This window comes from Tiliqua scincoides, chromosome 2 (assembly GCF_035046505.1).
Source record: "Tiliqua scincoides isolate rTilSci1 chromosome 2, rTilSci1.hap2, whole genome shotgun sequence".
NCBI lineage: Eukaryota > Metazoa > Chordata > Lepidosauria > Squamata > Scincidae > Tiliqua > Tiliqua scincoides.
Window position 1 is genome coordinate 134,353,190 of NC_089822.1, and position 19,382 is coordinate 134,372,571.

Consider the following 19,382-nt stretch of genomic DNA (forward strand, 5'->3'; position numbering starts at 1 on the left):
ACAAGAGCAACATAAAGGGAAACCTGGAAACAAATGTCATGTGCTCACTGGTAGCAGTTTGCTTTGAAATGACTCTCATGACAAATCTTGCAACTTCTTTTTTAACTTGGGGGGTTTTAAAGAGCAGTTTGGGGGTTCTCGAGACAGTTTTTGAGAAGGAAACTCTGTGCAAATTTGGATGCGCAAGTGTTCCTTTTCAGATCACAACAAACACTAATAATTATAAAGATATCTCTTCGTTTTCCAGTAGGGAGCTCCCAACTGCATGGTGTGTGTATGAAAAGCATAGTAGGAGAATGGAAAAGTGGAAATGGCAGACTTTTATGGAATTGAGGACTGGACTAGACGTGTGTGCACAGAACACTATTTTGCTGTAATCCTATTATGAGCAATAGTGTATATCCAAGAGGATCTGGGGAATTTGGTGGGACAAGGTGGTAGCTCAGTTGCAGAGTATCTGCTTTATAAGCAGAATACCCCAGGTTCAATCCTTGACATCATCAGGCAGGACGAGAAAAGCCCTTTCTTTCTGATTTAAGATATTTGTTGGTTGCTATGACCAGTTTAGAAACCAAGCAGGTAGAATGGTCCCACCTGACACCTGGAGATCCCCTGCCAGTCTAAGTAACACTACTGGGCTAGATGAACCATCAGCTCCTCCGTCCCCTTCCTTCTTCCCCTCTCCTGTTAGGATAGAGAGAAGCTGCTTATCTGCAGGGCAGTCAGAATAAAGTATTTTGCCTAGTGTGCGTAGTTTGCTTTATTTATTCCCCTGTTGTAAGCATGCAGAATTTGACTTCCTCATTTGTGGAATGTTTGGTTTTGATTTACCATAAAGCAAGGAACATGATTAAATGTTGCAAAGCAGGTCAGCAATATTAGAATAGTTTATTTCCTACTTTGCAATGTGCATATTAAATTCTTGTAAGAAGGCCTTCAGAAAATAAATTTAAAAAAAAAAATACAGAAAGGACAGCTACGGTGGGCTTTCTCCACTGTGGAATGAGTTCATATTAGGAAAGGGGTGTCAGAAAATTCTGGAGGTTTGGGGGAGAGGGAAGTAGAGGGCAGTAGCAGTGGAAACAGTAGAGTGGCTGTCTGCTGGTGTTCTTTTTGCATCTTTTTAGATTGTGAGCCCTTTTGGGACAGGGAGCCATTAGTTATTTGATTTTTCTCTGTAAACCGCTTTGTGAACTTTTAGTTGAAAAGCGGTATATAAATACTGTTGTTGTTGTTGTTGTTGTTGTTGTTGTTAATAATAATAATAATAGCATATGAGTGTTGTCCCAAATTCCACAGGATGGACCTGGATTTTCACTCTTCTTAAGCTATCCTGCTGCTTTGGGATCCCAAATTCACATCTGATGCAATTTGTTCTGCTGTGTAGTATTTCAGCACAATCCTATCTGTGCTCAAACAGACAAGCCAGGAGGTTTGCGCTGTATCCAGTGCAAGATAGGGCTGCAAGGTGGCTCAGTCGAAAGTAAGGGGAAACTCTTACCCCCAGGTAAGCTACTGCAGCCCCTATGGGTCTCCTCCTGAGCTGGCACAGGTCTAAGGAGAACAGAGCTGCTTGAAGTTGCTCCATGCTCCTCTGGGAATGGGGTTGGGATCTGGCATAACTGCCGGGTCCCAGTCCCATCTCCCGTTCCCTGCCCGCCCATCTGCTCCAGGACCGCCCTCCCCCCACCCCAGAACACCTCCCTCCTGCCTCCACTCCGCCCACCCCAGATCCTAGCATTGACCGAGCTCGTTTGCTTTATGGCATGTTTCCAATCCTCCTGGGCTGGCGCGTGGGACTTGCGCTGGCCCAAGAGTGACCTAGGATCGCGCCCTTTGCCTGTTATTGTCACCAGTGTCTTTGGGTGGGTTGCACTTTGACTATTCTTTTGGACGAGAGACGGACAGTAAAGGAAAAATAGAGAAGACAAGTCTAGATAGATGAATACTGTGACAGGTAAAAATAATATACAATTAAGTGGATCTCATGTTTCAGGTTGGAGTTGGAAGTCAATGCGAACTAGCCATTGGCTTAGCTGGAACCAATTGCCCTTGGCTCCTGTGCTCCCAGAACTGCCTTCATTCCACCTAGCTGCATCAGAGGAAGCATTGATATTCCCTCCCTAAGCTTGGGGCCTCATTCAGAGCCGTGTGTACCAGCTTACTGCCGGCATGCGCTTTCGCAAAGGTGCTGTTACTGTAGGCCCAGCACTGGAGCTAGCCACCGTAGACTGCCGAGTTGCGCGTTGAATACTACGGTAGCCATTTTGGTGCTGCAGTAGCCCTGTGCTCTGGGCAGCTCAGGATTGGGCTGTTGGACCTTTGACTCTTTTCCTCCCAGAATTGCCTCTGTCAGTGGCCCATCATTCGCATTCGCTTATTCCCTCCTTGTCCCTTTTCTGAGCCATTATTTTCAACCATGAGCTGCCTTAATTGCATTGACAGAAAGGCAGTGTATACATGTGTACTGTAGTCAATAAATAAATAATAGAACTTAGAAATTGAGAAGAATGAAGAAAAAGCAAAACATGCACTTCAGTTTGTCATTTAATTACTCTTAGGACCCAATCCTATCTAACATTCCAGTGATGATGCAGCCATGCCAGTGAGATGTGCACTGCATCCTGCTGTTGGGGGGGGGGTGCAGTCATGGAGGCCTCCTCAAGGTAAGCGAATGCTTGTTCCCTTACCTTGGGGCTGCATTGTGACTACATCGCACAGGAAAGTTGGATAGGATTAGGCATGGGCTTTTCAGAATGGGAGGTCGCAGCGTCTCAGCCTGTGGGCCCTGGGCTGTTTCCCCTTAAGGGGCAGGGGCAGCTAGGAGGCAGAGAGGAGGCAGCTCCACAAGTGAAAGTGGAGCGATTGCACTCCGCTTCCGCTAAACCGCAAGCAGAGCTCAATCGCTCCACTTTCACTTTTGAAGCATTGGGGAGCCCTGTGGACAGCCGCGCAGGGCTCCCTGCACCCCTGGGCGGCTGCAGGAAGCTCTGGTAAGTGTACCAAAGCCCCTGCAGCCGCCCTGAGCAGTGCGATACTGGGGATCACGCCGCTGCCGCCGCCCCCTCAAGAACTAAGTAGACATGCATAGGACTGCCGTGTTACAATGCTTTCCTTTTTAAACATTAATTTAAGAATCTTGTCTGGAAGAGCCCAAACATGAAAACACTGACAAGCATAATCCCGTGGATGGGGATCTTGTGCAAGACTCATTGAAATGAACGAGAGCTGTACACATGCACAGTAGTGCTCTTCTGGAGCTCCCATTCATTTCCATGATCCTTGTCAAGGAGGACTTTCCACTGGATTGTACGTGGACCAGGGACTTCCTAGGGAGGATGTGTCCAAAACAGAAAGTGTTGTAAATCACAGACTTTTATTAAGTAGGCAGGCAGCATGTGATATAATCCATGTCCAGAAAAAACTAGATTAGAGAGATTTTGATAAGTTTGATATATTAATTAGAAAACGTCATATCTTTCCTATAACTTTTGTTGGAAGCCTTCCTTTGTAAAATCATTGGCATTTCTACTAAGGAGGTTGTAGAAAATAAAGCAGAAAATATTTTACTGTATAGGTTCCTTTCCTGAAATACTATGTGCAGATATATCACAGAACTGAAAAAGGCACAGAACGGTGGTACTTAGAGCATGTAGAAGCTCTCCGGTACAAGGTCAAGATGAAAAACTTTTCAGGAAGGAGAAGTTATGGCTCAGGGAAGAAACAACGACAGCATATAAAATCACGCACGGGTGTGAACGCACATACCCTATTTTCGCTCAGCAAAAGCTTGGCAAGGTCTCATGTGAAGAGACACTAAAGAGGAAGCTGACAGCGGAAATGGAAGGGGGGGAACACACCTTGCTTCACTTTCTGTTTTCTTCATTCTGGGAAAACCCTCCTGAGCCAAGGCACTGCCCCTGTCCTTAAATCCCTTTTCCTATAGATTGATTTATGCTTCAGAGCTACCCATAGTGACTTTCTCAGCTACTGCTGAAGCATTTTCCTGTGACTGGGAAAGAACACGGGAGACTACTGCCTCTTCTGCTTCTTGCAAAAACTCTTATCAGTTTCTTTGCTTTCAACCAGGGCCAGTATAATTTTTTGCTACCCTTGGGGGTGCCAGGTCACAACCCAGAGAGTGTGGACATAACTTTAAGTTTCCTGGTGCAGAAGCTAAGCTGTGGCCTCTTCTATTTGTTCCTCCTATGGATCTGTCATGCACTGTTTATTATTATTATTATTATTATTATTATTATTATTATTATTATTATTATTATTATTATTAACACACCTCCAACTGTGTGGCACACCTGGAATCCTGCTTGTTGCAGCAGATGGGGAGGAGGCAGGTGACTGGTTCAGGGGCAAAATGAGTGGGAGAAGCTGTGGCTGCCCCATCTCCCACTGCATCAGGGGATTTAAAACATTTTCTGAGTTATGACTTGGCAATTCTAACTGGCCTTTGGTCACTGGAGGCCTAAAAGAACAGGAAAAGACCCAATAGAACCCCAGATCCACATCAGAGTTGGTCATTGGCGTGTCAGTATTGATGGAATTCACTTTTTGCCTCCAATTTTGCTGCCGGCACAGTTTTCATATCTTTCTCACTTCCTTTTATTATCTTGCAGCAAGTGTGAGCAAAGACTGTGAACTACTTGGTCAGTTTCCAGGGAACCACCTAGTCGATGCTTGCTGGTTGCTGAAATTCTTGCAAGGGTTTCTTGACGAGCTGGACCTTGATTCGATCCATCAGAACAATTCTTGTATCCTTAGGTAAATGTGCATACTAAAGGTTGCTTAACATAGACCGGGGTGCCCAAACCATGGCCCTGGGGCCACTTGTGGCCCTTGAGGACTCCCAATCTGGCCCACAAGGAGCCCCCAGACTCCAATGAGCCTCTGGCCCTCTGTAGACTTGCTGGAGCCCATGCTGGCCTGATGGCAACTGCTCTCAGTGTGACAGCCAACTGTTCGACCTCTCGCGTGAGATGTGGGATGAGGGCTCCCTCCATTGCTTGCTGTTTCACATCTGCAATGCAGCAGTGGCAGCAAAGGAAAGGCTGGCCTTGCTATGTGCAAGGTCTATTATAGGCCTTGAGCTATTGCAAGACCTTCATTCATTCATATAAGTTCCATCTCTAATATATTCATTTATGTAAATTTATTCAAATTTGAAATGTAAACTGATTCTTTTTCCCCAGCCCCTGACACGGTGTCAGAGAGATGATGTGGCCTTCCTTCCAAAAAGTTTCGACACCCCTGGCATAGATTATTTGTGCCTTTACTATTAAGAGTCTTTGGGTCTATACCTTGTCTTGGTAAATTTACAACACACAATGGGTTATGGCAACTTTTATTAAGACAAAAAAAATTAAATCATGCAAGATTACATCAACCCATTGTTGTCTTACATTTATAGGGTTCACATAGTCTCCAGAGGCTACAAATTGGCCTGCACAGTCTAAACGTAAATTTTTGGGTAGAGCTTGTGCTATTAAGTTGATTGTCATTGAGAGCCAATGCAAAATGCGCTTTGAATGGAGAGGGAGGCAGAATTTGATGTGAAGGAATAGATTGCATTGCTGTACAGTCAAGTATGTCCTCGTGCTCTTTTTGGTTATTTACCCAGTCAGGCTATAAACTATGTTTGAACTATGGGTAGTTTGTTCTGTAATACAAGAGGTGTTGTGGCTCAGACCTGCTTAGAATGCCTAGCAACTGACCTGGGTGGCCCTTCCCAATGTGTATATGTATAAAGGATGCATGCTGTTCAAAGATTTCACCTGGTGTTGAAGTAGGACCCTGGGAACATGTGTCTAGGCATGACTGGGCCTCCTAGAGAGAAACAAAGGAGACCTGGGGAGAGGCATGATCTGACAGATCAAGGCCAGAGCACTCGACATACTCCACATCTTCATCGGGAACATTGGACAGTAGTCTGGGTCTTAAGGCATGCCAGGGGGAAAACTTCCACGTTTCTTGGGGGATATTTACTGAATTATGAATGGCATGGAGGAAAATTGATTGGCAGTAAGTTCAGGACAAAAGGACCTGTTGTATAAGAAATCAATAGAATGTTACTATCCTGGAATGTTATGATGGCCATTAGTACAGATAGCTCAAGGTATTTTACTGCTTTTTTGTGAATAAAGTCACTTAGATTTGTCTTGACTTGAAATCCACATTGACAGTGTCTTTACCTGTTCCTTTGGCAACCTTCTTTGTAGTTATTTGGGATTCTTTTCTGTTTATATGGCCTGACGATGTGGACAGGATTCACTGAAGTGTGAGACCTGCTGCCTGACACGATGTGGCTATTAAAGTCTGTGGGGGTCAGGGTGCAAGTTGGCTGAAAGAATAAGGAAGATAGTACATTTATCTCTCAGTACTGCCAGAGCCCTTAAAGGTGGTGTTGGTTCTCCTGCTCCTGAACAAACCCTTCCTAGACTCAATGGTCCTGGATAATTTCTGGCCAGTGTCCAAGAACCTCCCATGCTTGGGCAAGGTGACTGAGTGGGTAATGCCTTCTCAGCTCCAGGGAATCCTGGAAGAAGCAGATTATCTGGTCCTCTCTGGTTTCAAGCCAGGCTATGGGAAGGAGACAGCTTTGGTTATCATGATTGATGACCTGCGCTAAGGACTAAACTGGAAGTGTATCCCAATTAGTCTTGCTGGATCTCAGTGGCTTTCAAGCCATTGACTGTGGTGTCCTTCTGGATTGGTTGGCTAGGTTGGGGCTCAGAAGCACTCTCTTGCAGTGATTCTGCTGTCTCCTGGCAGATTGGACCCAGTTGGTGAGGTTGGGGGATACCTGCTCAGTGCCTTTGTTCTTGTCTTGCTGCGTGTCACAGGGATCTGTTCTGCACCGCATTCTGTTTAATATCTATATGAAGCCTCTGGTGGAGGTCATCCAGGGATTTGGAGTGGGATGTCCACTCCATACTGGGGTGTCACCAATATGCGGATGATGCTCAGTTCTATCTCTCTTTTCCACTGATCTTCAAGGGAGCTGTTAAAGCTCTGGGTTGCTACCTGGAAGCAATTGGGACCAGGATGAGGGCTAATAAACTGAAATTAAATCTGGACAAGGAAGAGGCCCTTCTGATCTGAAATGTCACTATTCAGGTATTGGGTAGCACTCCAGTACCTGCAAAAGAGCAGGTTTGCAGGCTGGGAATCCTCCTGAATCTGCAGTTGTCTCTTGAGGACCAGGTGGCATCTGAGGCCAGGGACACTTTTGTCCAGCTTCTGTTGACATGTTGACTGAAAGTGTACCTATGTCAGTCGAATCTGGCATCCTAGTTCAGCTGTTTTCAGCCTCTGTGCTGTGGCACATTGGTGTGCTGTGAATGGTCTGCAGGTGTGCCTCTTGAGCTTAGGGGAGGGTCATTCCTTAGTAGGGAGAGTTTGCTGGAGTACAGTAACTGTGTTATTCTTCAGTCAGCTGCTGTTCGGTTCAAGTGTTATACCATGTAAGCTTTTCTGGAAGAAAAGTCCATCACAGGTTACAGCTGTGATGGGTATGTTCAACAACCCGGGCCTGAATGTCTTAAGAGAGTCCCTGCTTAAGGGACTTGTGCCCATTAAATAGCTAGTGCAGATCCGAGTAGCCCCATTGGCAGGCTGGAGCGTTACTTGGGGTAAGGGGGAAAATATCCTTTTAGAGGAGACTTCCAGCTTGCTCCAAAGCTGCACTGGATATAGTGGAGGCCATGAGTCCCCACTGTGCCAGCACAGCTTAGAATTGAGTTGCAGATGTCTTAAATGGACTCATTATTTTGGCAATATTCAGACCCTGCTTGGGTCATTAATCTCACAATTTCAGCCTATAGTTGCCATGTTAATATAGCTTATAGGCCTGACTTTTGAATGAAAATTGTTGCTTCTAAACCTAGGTAGGACTGAAATAAAAAAAACCCAAACCCAACAATGTCATGGTATCAACCACACCACACCCTGATGGCATCACCACTGAAGCATCTTGTGAGAACTTATGATGTCATTCACTATTTCCTCCGCAGGCCAAAATCTCTAATGAGAACAGCTTGCGCTCTCTCTCTCTCTCTCTCTCTCTCTCTCTCTCTCTCTCTCTCTCTCAGAAGCAGTCTAAAGCCGTTGTGTAAGATTGTAGGTCGTTGTCCGTCTGGGTGTGACTCATAAGAGTGTCATTCAAGGAGTGATTTAGCAAAGCAACTTTCATCCTGGTGTGGGAGCTGTGATTCACATTTTTTTTTTAAAGTTCGTATACGCTTACATAAATAAAAGTTTCACTGATAGATTTTTTGTACAGTGATCATATAGTTCAGGAATAGCCAACTTCTCTATACTTGTGAGCCCACTGCATTCTTTGGGGCCTAGAAACGTGTCTTGCTCCCTTTCCAAATAAAGTTGCTGCCTTCCCATGAAAAGTGCTTCACAGTTACAGTAAAGCACACACACTGCATAGCATTACATATAAATATACACATTTATGTATTCCATGTATGTAACACACAAAACTCAAACAATCCAAATGATATATTTTTATTCCTTTCAGTTTTTTAAAAAAATGTCTTCTCCTTGTGAATGAAACTGTCACCAAACTTTTTAACCACACCATCAGTAAAATTTGGTGGACCTGATAAAATCGCACTTGGAACATATAGTCAGTGGGTAAGCAGGACTGAAGCTTGGCTTTGTCTGGATGGATGTACATGTACTTTACAAATTAAATTCTGTATGAAAACATGCATGCGCACATGTTTGTCTTAAGAATACTGGGTATTCTTTGTTCTGTGTAGGCTCTGTGCAGGATAGGCATGCATACATGGGAGTCTGCATGGAATCTCATTTGGAACTTTCTAGGTTTATGACCTGCAGAGTTTAAGAACCTGCTCCCAGAGCATTATCAATATGCCTAAGACAGCAATTTTCAACTTTTTCATCTCATGGCACACTTGACAAGGTACTAAAATTGTCAAGGCACACCATCGGTTTCTTGACAGTTGTCAAGGCACACTGCATTGCAGGTGGAGGGCTCACATTCCCCAGTGTTGGCATCCTTCAGTCTTGGAAGACTATGGTATCACGCTCTGAATGGTGGTTCTGGAACAGAGTGTCCTCTCCAGTGAGCAAAGCCTGGGTAAAGTAGATATGGAGGATAGACTGTTACCCATGCAGCAAATCCCCCCTCTCCACGTCGCTGAAATGGTCCAATGGAAAGGCAGAAGCCAATATGGTTGGTTCCAGTGGCGTCGCAGGAGTTGCCAGAACGTGAATGTGCAGCCATGAACTGCCTCAGGGACTCCAGCTCCGGATTTTGCCTCGAGGTTGACTCCTGAAGCCTTTTCCATAAGTAGATGTAGCCACAAGGCAGTGGAGCTTTGGGATCAGAGTTTTCCTTCTCTCAGATGAGCTGCCTTCCCATGCTAACGAGTCCCATCTACCTGGTGGCTGTTTAGTCGCCTCTCACGACAAATATAGCCAAACTGAGGGCCTATTCTTATCCCCCAGCCCCCAGGGATCCCAATAGTCCTAGTAGTCCTACTTATCCCCAATAGTCCTACTAATAAATTACCACTCCTCCCAAAAACAAAAAAATCCTGTGTTACACCTGAGGATCATTCATGGCACGTTGGTTGAAAATTGCTGGCCTAAGAGGTGAGGCCCTATGCCATTCCCCCTTTTTGATAGTACTGGGAATTCTTCAGTAGAATTTCTTGCCACTTTCATAGTATAGTAGCCTGCAAGACTTCATTCAAACAAGTACAGGTATTCCATTCTACCAGCACTGTCTGTGTGGATCCGGAAACCGCAGATGGGGGAACCTTATATAAATAGTGGCACTTGACACCTCCCCCGTCCATTACTTTTGTTTTTTCTTCAGCAACGATAGAAGCATGAGTGTTTCTTGTTAACAAAGGAACATTCTTGCTTAACTGAAGAATGGGATGTGCAGGCAACCAGCCTGCACACTACAGAAAACAGACTAACTAAATGTTAACAAGAAGCAGGAACTGTTACATTTGTAGTGCATGTGTGCCAGGTTTAGAGGTGGCAGAGCAGTGCATTTACCCTCTGACCATTTTTTTTTTAAAAACTGTATTATTAGATAAGGGACACCTTTATATTTCCATGTAGGTAAAATGAAACTTATCATGCAAGCTTATCACATGGAAACTTGTGGTGGCTTGGATTTTATTTCTTTGTAATTGTGTGACCTTCTGATGAGATAACAGGCAGCCTAATCCTTAGCTGCCACTGCATCCAGCTGCCACTGCGAAAATGGCTGCCACTGCATCCAGCCCACCCCAGGCAGCCGCTACTGCCACCTCCTTGGGAGAAGGGGGTCCCCTTCTCCCGGGTTAAGTGAGTAGCCCTGCAGTGGGTCTACTTAATTCTATGACGACCCAAGGGTTGGCGTAGAATTTAGAGCCTTCGTGTTGGGCTGACACTCTAACATGGAGTCAGATCCGGTGGGAGTGAAGCTCCACTGGTCCAACCTTCCTCCCACCCCACTTCCTCCTCCCGGCACTCCAGCTCCCCGGAATGCCTCTTCCCTGCCTCCCTCCACACCCCCACCTATCTCTCTGCTGCCCAGCAGTTCACGCAACTGCTGAGCAGTGGAGCTCTGGTGCTCCACCACTGCTAGCCCAGCACCGGCCAGCACTGGGCTTGCACCAGTGCTTGGGCTCGCAAATGTGCCTCATGGCACGTTTGCGACAGTGCACGCTGGCAGTAAGCTGGCGCACACTCTTTAGGATTGGGCCCTAAGAGCCTAACTGGATACGATATTAGTACAACCCATGTCTTAGAACCTGGTTGTGCTACAAAGCTGTAAATCTTCATGGAAAAGATGCATTTTGAGGGGGAAGTTGAATTGAAATACTGTACAGTGGAGGTAGGTAATCGTGTCAACACCAGAGCCTGTTGAGGACAGGCCTACCCCTGTGCCCTCACTACCCAGGCCTGGCCCAAACCTTTTTGTCACCTAGGTATGTGCCTTATGGTGAGCCCTCCCTTTTTTCCCCTCTTAGGGCGCAATCCTAACCCCTTATGTCAGTGCTTTCCAGCACTGGCATAGCGGTGCCAATGCGATGTGTGCTGCATCCTGCAGTTGGGTGTCACTCATGGAGGCCTCCTCAAAGTAAGGGAATGTTTGTTCCCTTACCTTGAAGCTTCATTGCCCTTATGTCAATGCTTAGGATTGCGCCCCTAGTGTGTGAAGAGCAGTTTTTGCCCCTGTTCCCAATATTTGGGCATATCCCTGGATGTACAAAGTATACCCCTCCCACCCTGCCCTTCTCCACATTTAATTCCTCCTCCCCCAACCATGGTGGTGAGTTTTAGAAAGCCTGGTTTCTTTCTTCTTGGTGGGAACATGGACAGTCCTGCTTCTCCTATCTGGCCTTCCAGCTCCTGCTCTGCCATTTAGAAAAGCAGCAGGAAGGAGAGTAAGGGCCAGAAGAAGGAGGTGCTTCTTTTTTCCCAGCTGGCTGGGAAGATTGGGAGAAAATTTGGAGCAGTGGAAACTGCCCAAGGGGACTGAATTGTGATCTGGCAGTGGTTTTTGAAGGCAGTAGGGGTAGGTTCTACCTGCCAATTGAGGCTCACTGTCTGACACTCACTGCCAGTCCTGTCTGTACCAGTGTCAGTGGTAGTGGCCAGTGCACCATCAAGGGGTGGGTATGCTGTGTGTGCTCAGTGGAAGGCTTTGCCCCAGGGACCCCAGCAACCTGGCACCAGCACTGAATGTTATAAGCTGCTGTTTTTCTAAGTGCTTTCATTATACTTGCCCTTGCAGCAATGAGGTGAAGCTGGTCACTGTTATGATGACATTCATTTCAGTAAAAGAGAATGAAGACTGAGAGATGGTGACTTGTTCAAGGCTGTACAATGAGTCTGTGACACAGATGGAACTTGTTCATGATTGAACCTATAGGTGCATTTTAAAGGTACTTGGAAATTTACCTCCACTTCATTCACCATCATCTACATATTATGTTCATGTGAGCAATTTTATAGCCAGTCCCAAATATTTGCAACTCTGTTTGAAAAAATAGTGGGTGGAGGCCTTAAAGAACACTTCTGTTCACAGATGACACACAAGTTGCAGCAAGGTTGAGATGTAGTGGTAAACTCAGCTTCCTACTTGGCCAACAAGTACGAAGGTGTTAAAAAAACCTGATACAAGTGCATTTAAAATTGCATCTGTATATTTTGTATATTCATGCCAAGAGCATTTTTAATTGCATAGGTGAAATTCACTTCTGCTTTAAAAAAAAAAAGTAATATGAATTAGCTGTTAGCAAGATTCTTTGGAAGTTGTTACTTTTGTACAGATTTTCCTTAAATTGCTGTCAAAAGCTAGTGTCTGATGGGATTGCTGGGGTTGTTCTAAAACCGACCTGAAGTTCCCAATTGTCTTTCTCTGGAAACATCCAGCCCTCAGCACTGTAACTAAGAGCAGACTGGGTCAGGCTCTTTGTCTAATCAAGTCTGGCAGTATTTTCCCTCCACAAAGTAAAAATAACCCTCCTAGCTCAGAAAACCCCAGTAGGGAAAGACCACTGCCCAAGACCTTGGAGAGACCTTGGTGCTACAGAGAGCAGGCAATGCTGGGTTAAGTAGACCAGGGGTCTCCACACTTTTTAGCCAGAGGGCTGCATCAAATGTCTGGCATGGTGTTGAGGGCTGGAAAAAAAATTTAAATGTAAAATGTATATAAATAAATTAAAGATGGAACTTAGATGAGTGAATAAATGACTGAATGGGCTCATTCACTCAACCTCTCTGGCCCTTAGAACACCCTCCAGATGCAACCAGAGCGCAGTTCCAGTCATGTTTAGCAAAGTGGGCCAGGAGCATTCAGGGGACAAGAGGCTGGCCGTGGGCTGGATAGAGGCTTACCGCGGGCCACATGTGGCCCCCGGGCCGGGGTTTGGAGACCCCTGAACTAGACCAATGACTGGACTTAGTATGAATTCATTCACAGCAGATCCCAATGTGCTGACAGGCACAGTAGAGCTCTTTGGCGAGTTTTTCCATGTTCTGTGGACTCAGTCATAGGCAATCCTAAAATGTCAAAATGGGGCTAAACAAACAAATTGCTCTTCCAGAGGAGAACCCAGGACACTGTGTGGAGGGCGGAAGAGAGAAGATCTTTGAATTGTAACTTCCAAACACAAACATATAAAAAAGATGTGCCAGAGGTAGTGATTCTGGCATTTCGTACAGCTACCTTTGTGTTAAATACCCCACTCCTTATATTTATGTACAGTGGGTCCCTTTATCCACGGATTAGGAACCTGAGGATTTAACCCACTAAAGATCTCCCAGACAACTGGAGTTCATGGGGAGTCTCAGGGATTACAATGATGCAAATCAGTAGGTTGCTTTGCCATCAGTCTGGTTGTGTGCTACTTGCCTACATGTTTCATCACAATGCAAAGAGTTGTTTGTTATGTATGGTGTGCATCAACACACAGCTGTGGATTTGTGTGAGCTTGGAATGATGCTGGTTTTAGGTCTTGTCATGTCATATCATTCCTCTTTTTATAGATATGATATAGCCCGTGATCTTCAGATTGGGATAGTAGATAATAAAAACACAACCTAATGGATTTCAGAAGAAAATACAAGTCTGGAAAAGACTTCTGTAACCCTAAAGAGCCACTGGGCCTTGCTGCCAGTGAGGATTGATAGTGTGGCCTAAGTGGAATGTTGGTCTGACTCAGCGCAAAACAACTGCGTATGTTTCCTCATATCTCAGTAACCTTCTTCCTGGCAAAATGCACTCTCTCAGTGGGCCTTACCCCTCAGTATTCCTTCTCAATATTTTGCACATTTTTATAGTCACAGAAATAGTGGAATTTGTCAATTTTAGAGAATCTTGCCATTTCTGGGTAAGGTGCCTGTGGTTGCTGAATATTACATGCATCAAAAGCCAACAGCTGCTACCCATGGTGAAAAAGGAAACATTAAAATTAGGCTGGCATTAGGACCCAGTGGCTGCCTCCAGCTAAAGCCTTGAGGTTCAGGCATTCTTTGTGGCTAAGACTGCAACAGCAGTTTGTGAATCACTTCCTCCTTCCTTTGCCAACACCTCCATACTGCAGGGTCTGCCCCCTTTTTACCTCCAGTGCCTCTTAAAGTTCTAGCATGTTTCCCTAAGCTGCCCATCCTTCTCCTCTTTCACTAAGCCTTGCCCCCCCCCCCAAATCCCTATTATACTAAATGGTGAAACCTCAGCAGTCAGAAATATACGAATTGAGTAAATTTATAAGCTCATCTCAGGCTTTTTTCAGGCTATATACTTCTTAAAATGATGAATGCACAGTAGTTAGATATTGCACAGAATCCTGGCAGTTCCTATTGAAGGAAATGTTTTTGTTGGAAAAAAATAATACAGCAAAGTTCAATATTTTGCTCTAAGTTCAGTATTTGTCATGGGGCAATTGCCACTGCCCCCATCTTCCATTGTAATAAAAGTATTTTATTTCAACCATTCAAGGTAACTATGCAGCCCCCCCTCCTTAGTCAAATTTGGACAGTGGCAGACCACAGTAAAACTGCATTGTCGGCAAAATGCACAGCATTATTTCCTGAAAAGTTCTTAAGCTTACTTTCCTGCAGCAGCTGTGAAAGTGGCTACTCTTTCTTGTAACAAAATTGTCACCTTCCAACAAGAAATAGATCTTCTGTACAACTGTCCACAGTGGAGTAGGAGCAAACACCAGACCTGATTTTGACAGCAATTTAATGTTTTCCAGCAGTGAAGTGCTCACTTGACAGAATTCTATCTCCCACACAGTGCAAAACTTTCCCATTATTTAGTGCAAATCATGTTTTCACAAACATTGGAAGTATCACACAGTGTGCAATATGGCTTTTCATTTATTATTATTATTAATAATTATTATTAATATTTATTATAATTATTAATTATTTTATTTTTATTATAATTATTTATTATTATAATAATAATAATAACAGCATATGCTGCTTTTCATCGGACAGACATATACTGTATGTCTGTTGCAAATGGTGAAGGAGAGGAAGCACTTTTGGAGTTATTATTCTGTGAGCAAGATGGTACATTGTGAGATCATGAATATAATTTAAGTAGAGTGCCTTCTAAATTAACAGGTGCACAAAGCTGCCTGTCTGGTGCGTAATGTAACTATTGATTCATCTTCAAACCATTAAAAACAAAAGCCTAACCTGATTGTTCTAACCTGAATTACAGTCATCTGTATGTACATGAGAGTGCTGCAAGACAGGCGAAAAGGACTTTAGAACTGAGGGTTTGCGGATTTGGTATATATAATTTTACAAAAGTACTGTAGTTACTTCCAAATGTTGAAGCATGCTATTTTGTTGCTTATAGTTCAGTGTTTACTTTGTAAGCCCCCTCCTAAACAATTGGAAGGGGGCAGGGTATAAAAATATAAAATAAATCAAGGCGGAGTCGCCACCTTGCAACTCGGATACTGGACCCATCCTTTTAAATCTCCCTGATACAATGAGAGTCAAGCCACCTGCAGTCCTCCTCAGATCCTGTTGTGCCCTATTCTCTCACCTGAAGTAGTGCACACCTGGATTCCTGTTGTCACAGCAGATGTATGGGGGAGGCTTATTACAACACCTAGAAGGGAATGGGTGAGTGGAGCCACAACTGCCTTGTTACTTGCTAAACTCTAAGGCTCATAGCCTTATTTGTTAAAGGGATTTTCCTGCCCTACCAGGTTGCAAAGAAAAGCTTGCAGTTCTGACTGTTGGAATCTTAACATTTCAAGAACTGTTGGACAAAGGTCGAACATCAGCTATCTTATCTCATGAACTTTTAAGCCATGTAATCTTGGACAACTGATTCTAGACCCAACTTTACCACTCCAGCTACCACAATGAGGACCAATATTTGTAACTGTCCTTGGGATGGTGACAGTCAGAGGACCTGTTTCCCACAAGTAGAAAAGTGCCATAACCAGGCAGAAAAGCAGCTGCTGCAAGTTGAACAATTGTAGGCATCAAGCTTCCTGCCTGTACTACTCTTAGAGGCTGGAATTTTAGTTGAAAAGGGGTGGAACTTTGGAGGGTGATGCATAAAGAGTTGGATACCAAATGTGGGGTTGACCTGACCAACTGGCTAATGCCCAGTACTTTTCAAAGATCCCAATAGGCTTCTTGACGTGGTACCCACACCTTGTTCAGCTATTTATGCAGCTGCATTTCACTCCATCAGAAGTGGATGCCTTAAAGCAGTGTTTCTCAAACTGTGGGTTGGGACCCACTAGGTGGGTCATGAGCCAACTTCAGGTGGGTCCCCATTCATTTCAATATTTTATTTTTAATATATTAGACTTGATGCTACCATGGAATGTGCCTGCATTTGGGGAAATGTTACAGACCTGTACTTTTAACAATCTACTTTGTATATTTTTTCAACAATGAGAGTCAATGGGACTTACTCCTGGGTAAGGGTAGGATTGCAACCTAGGATTGTGAAAAACGTTCCTACTTGATGATGTCACTTCCAGTCATGTTGTCACTTCCAGTGGGTCCTGACAGATCCTTATTCTAAAAAGTGGGTCCCAGTGCTAAATGCGTTAAAGGGCCGAATTTGTTACCAGCTGTTTTCAATGGCCTGGCTTTTGGGGAGTTCAGCCAGCAGTGATTAGAACTGAGCATATCAAATAATGCTTATCAAACAGGTTGGTTGTAAACAAGAGAAAAGCTACTGTATGTGACACATACTTGCCACTTTTCAAAATCTGAGCAAGGTAACTTGAGGTTCCTTCATTCGCCTAGAAGGCCCCTGCCCATGATCTCAGCACTCAAGTTAAACTTACAAAACTAGGGCAAGTATTTGTGCACTTATTTTCAAATCACATACCTAAATGTGTGTTAAAAGCAAAAGCATTTGCTGCTTCATATTCCTGTATTGTAATTCAGAATAATCAAGGGTGTTTTTTTCAGTGTTGTATTCTGCTTGTTAGTGCTAATCTACTTGCAGCTGACCTCTTGCAAAGTTTTGCTTAATTTGTAAAGGATCTGATCTCTTAGAAAAGCAAGTATCAGTTACCAAAATGACCCAAAGACTAAAAAGCACACTTGCTAAAAGGTAGACTCAACACTAGTAGTGAGAGCAGACAGTTCTAATACTGATATACTCTGTGATTCACATAGGTAGTGTTGGTAAGCTATTGAATAACATATTTGTTTTCTGACCTGCTTGGACATGTTGGGAGATGCAGAAACTGTTTCCAAAAGTTTGAATTCTGTAGCAAGGAGTACATCCTGATTTCAAGACCAGAAAATAAAATTCTGCATATGGCCCATATTATACTTCTGAGGAAAAGATTTCAGATCTTTTTCTTTCAGGGAGTTTTAAACTCATATAGTGAGCTGTTAGTCCTAAGAGAAATGGTAGGAAGTGGTAACCGAATTAAACTACAATTCTATACATGCTTTTTTGGAAGCAAGTTCCACTGAACTCAGAGTAGACATGCATAGGATTGTATTGTTAGGCTTCCTTTGGGCAAAGTGAAGCACTCATTGAGTTCTGGAGCACTGGAAGGCCTGGAACTAGCCAGGCAGGAACATAAAGAAGGTTTCACAAATCTTAAAAATGCTAAAGGTGAAAACAAGCAATCTACAAAGTAGACTTGCAGCACTTTCCTCCCAGATTTGCAATTGCACTGATAACGGACATGTATACTGGAAAGTCTTGTTCCTCCCACCTTGCTTCAGGTGGGCTCCCAATCCTGGACTCTTCCACTTATCTGCTACCACTGCTGCTGACTTAAAGCATAATCCTGTGCGTATCTACTCAGAAGCAAGACCCATTGAGTTTAATGGAGCCTACTCCCAGTTAAGTGTGTATACGATTGCAGGCTGAATTTCCTTTCTGCATGGATGCCTGAGTACAAGGAAAGCAATGCCCTTTCCACCTTCCTTTGGAACCTCAGGTAAAGAGGTCTGATTCCCTCCCCCACACCATGCAGAAAGGGGAATGTGTTTAGCCTGATCCTCACTGAAATGAATCGAGGAAGGTACACAACACCCTTTCAGTTCAGGGACTTGCATGAAATAAGAGGATCATTTGGGGGATATGTTGTCAAGTTTCCGCAGGCATGGGAGGCAGAGGCAGCATTGCTCCACAGCCACATGGCTATGCAGTTCAAAACCCAGCTGAGCCAAACTCTGTGCAGGTCAGAGCTCAGTGTTCCCAGAAGTCTGGTAATGACATACGATGTCATCACAATGCATCTGGAAATGCCGCCAACCTGCTGAACAGCTGCATACTGGAGTGGTAGTGGGAAATACTGGTACTTGAGTCTGTGACGGGCAGTTTGTCTGAAGCATGGGGAAAGAAGGAAGGCTGAGGACTGAGCCAGTGTTCAATTGTGCAGCTACAAGGAAGCTGTGCTGGTTTGGTGGCTGAGGCGCCTGCAATGAGTCCATTTTTATACATTATGTCTTGCTTCACTATAAAAGAGAAGTGGCCTGGTAAAGTTCCCTGGGAGAAGATAATTCCATAACGAGATATCACTGAGAAAGTCCTGCTACTTGAGGTTCTCATTCTGACTTCTGGTGGCAGTACAATGGGAGCAGAACTTACTTTGTGTACCTGAGTAAGGGAGGTTCCTATAGGAACTGCCCTTTCCAAGCTTCTTCATGTTATTGTAGTTTTTTGTGTATTCCATCCTAACTACAATTATATATTTACATCCTAATAGATGTAGGTCTTAATCTTTTTAAAGAAAAAATTAGTTTTGATAATAGGGGGAAAATGTAATGGGGCATTGGAAGACATTCCCAAGAGAGGTTTTTTTTTTATGTCACTAGTAGCTTTTATGTCTTAAAAAATGTTTCCTTCTTTTCTTTGTCTTAGAAGCCTTTTATCTGTTCTGCTCAGATTACAAGTCCTTTGGGCACACAGGCATATTCACGGAATTTAAAGGTGCTGATCATTATCTTTAAAACCCTAAATTACTTGAGACCAGGATACTTAAAGGGCAGTCTACTTCCACATCAGCTGGAGGAAGCCTTGCTACACGTCCCACCACTTTCTGAGGTGCAATTGGTGGGGATATATGAGGGGGCCTTCTTTATTCCGTTATCTGCACTGTGCAACTCCCTGACCAGAGATGATGTACCTGACCCTCTCCTTGCTGATTTTTCCAACATCAGCTAAAATTCTTATTCTAACAGTCCCTTGGCCTGTCTGGTGTCTGTTTTCACTTGATCAGTCTGTCTGCGTGTGTTGACTTTTTATCTGTGCTTCTTGCTTGTGTTTCTTTGTTGTCACAGTTCATTTTTTAAAAAAGGGATTTTGTTATTGTGATTTGGCTTGTTTATTTTTTTTCTGATTTCTCCGAAGTTATCTGCCTTGCGTA

At 44.1% G+C, this 19,382-nt stretch overlaps 1 protein-coding gene across 6 annotated transcripts in view; it reads left to right on the forward strand.

Moving 5' to 3' along the window:
• RBMS2 (RNA binding motif single stranded interacting protein 2) overlaps nt 1–19,382 on the forward strand; it is a 75,580-nt gene that overhangs the window by 12,051 nt on the left and 44,147 nt on the right. Inside the window, exon 1 of one of the 6 annotated variants that reach the window (XM_066618479.1) lies at nt 4,754–4,776. The exons of the other annotated variants lie outside the window; for them this stretch is intronic. The gene's annotated coding sequence lies outside the window, so the exon portion shown is untranslated. Of the gene's footprint in view, nt 1–4,753; nt 4,777–19,382 lie in introns of those variants that run through there. 6 annotated transcript variants of the gene reach the window in all.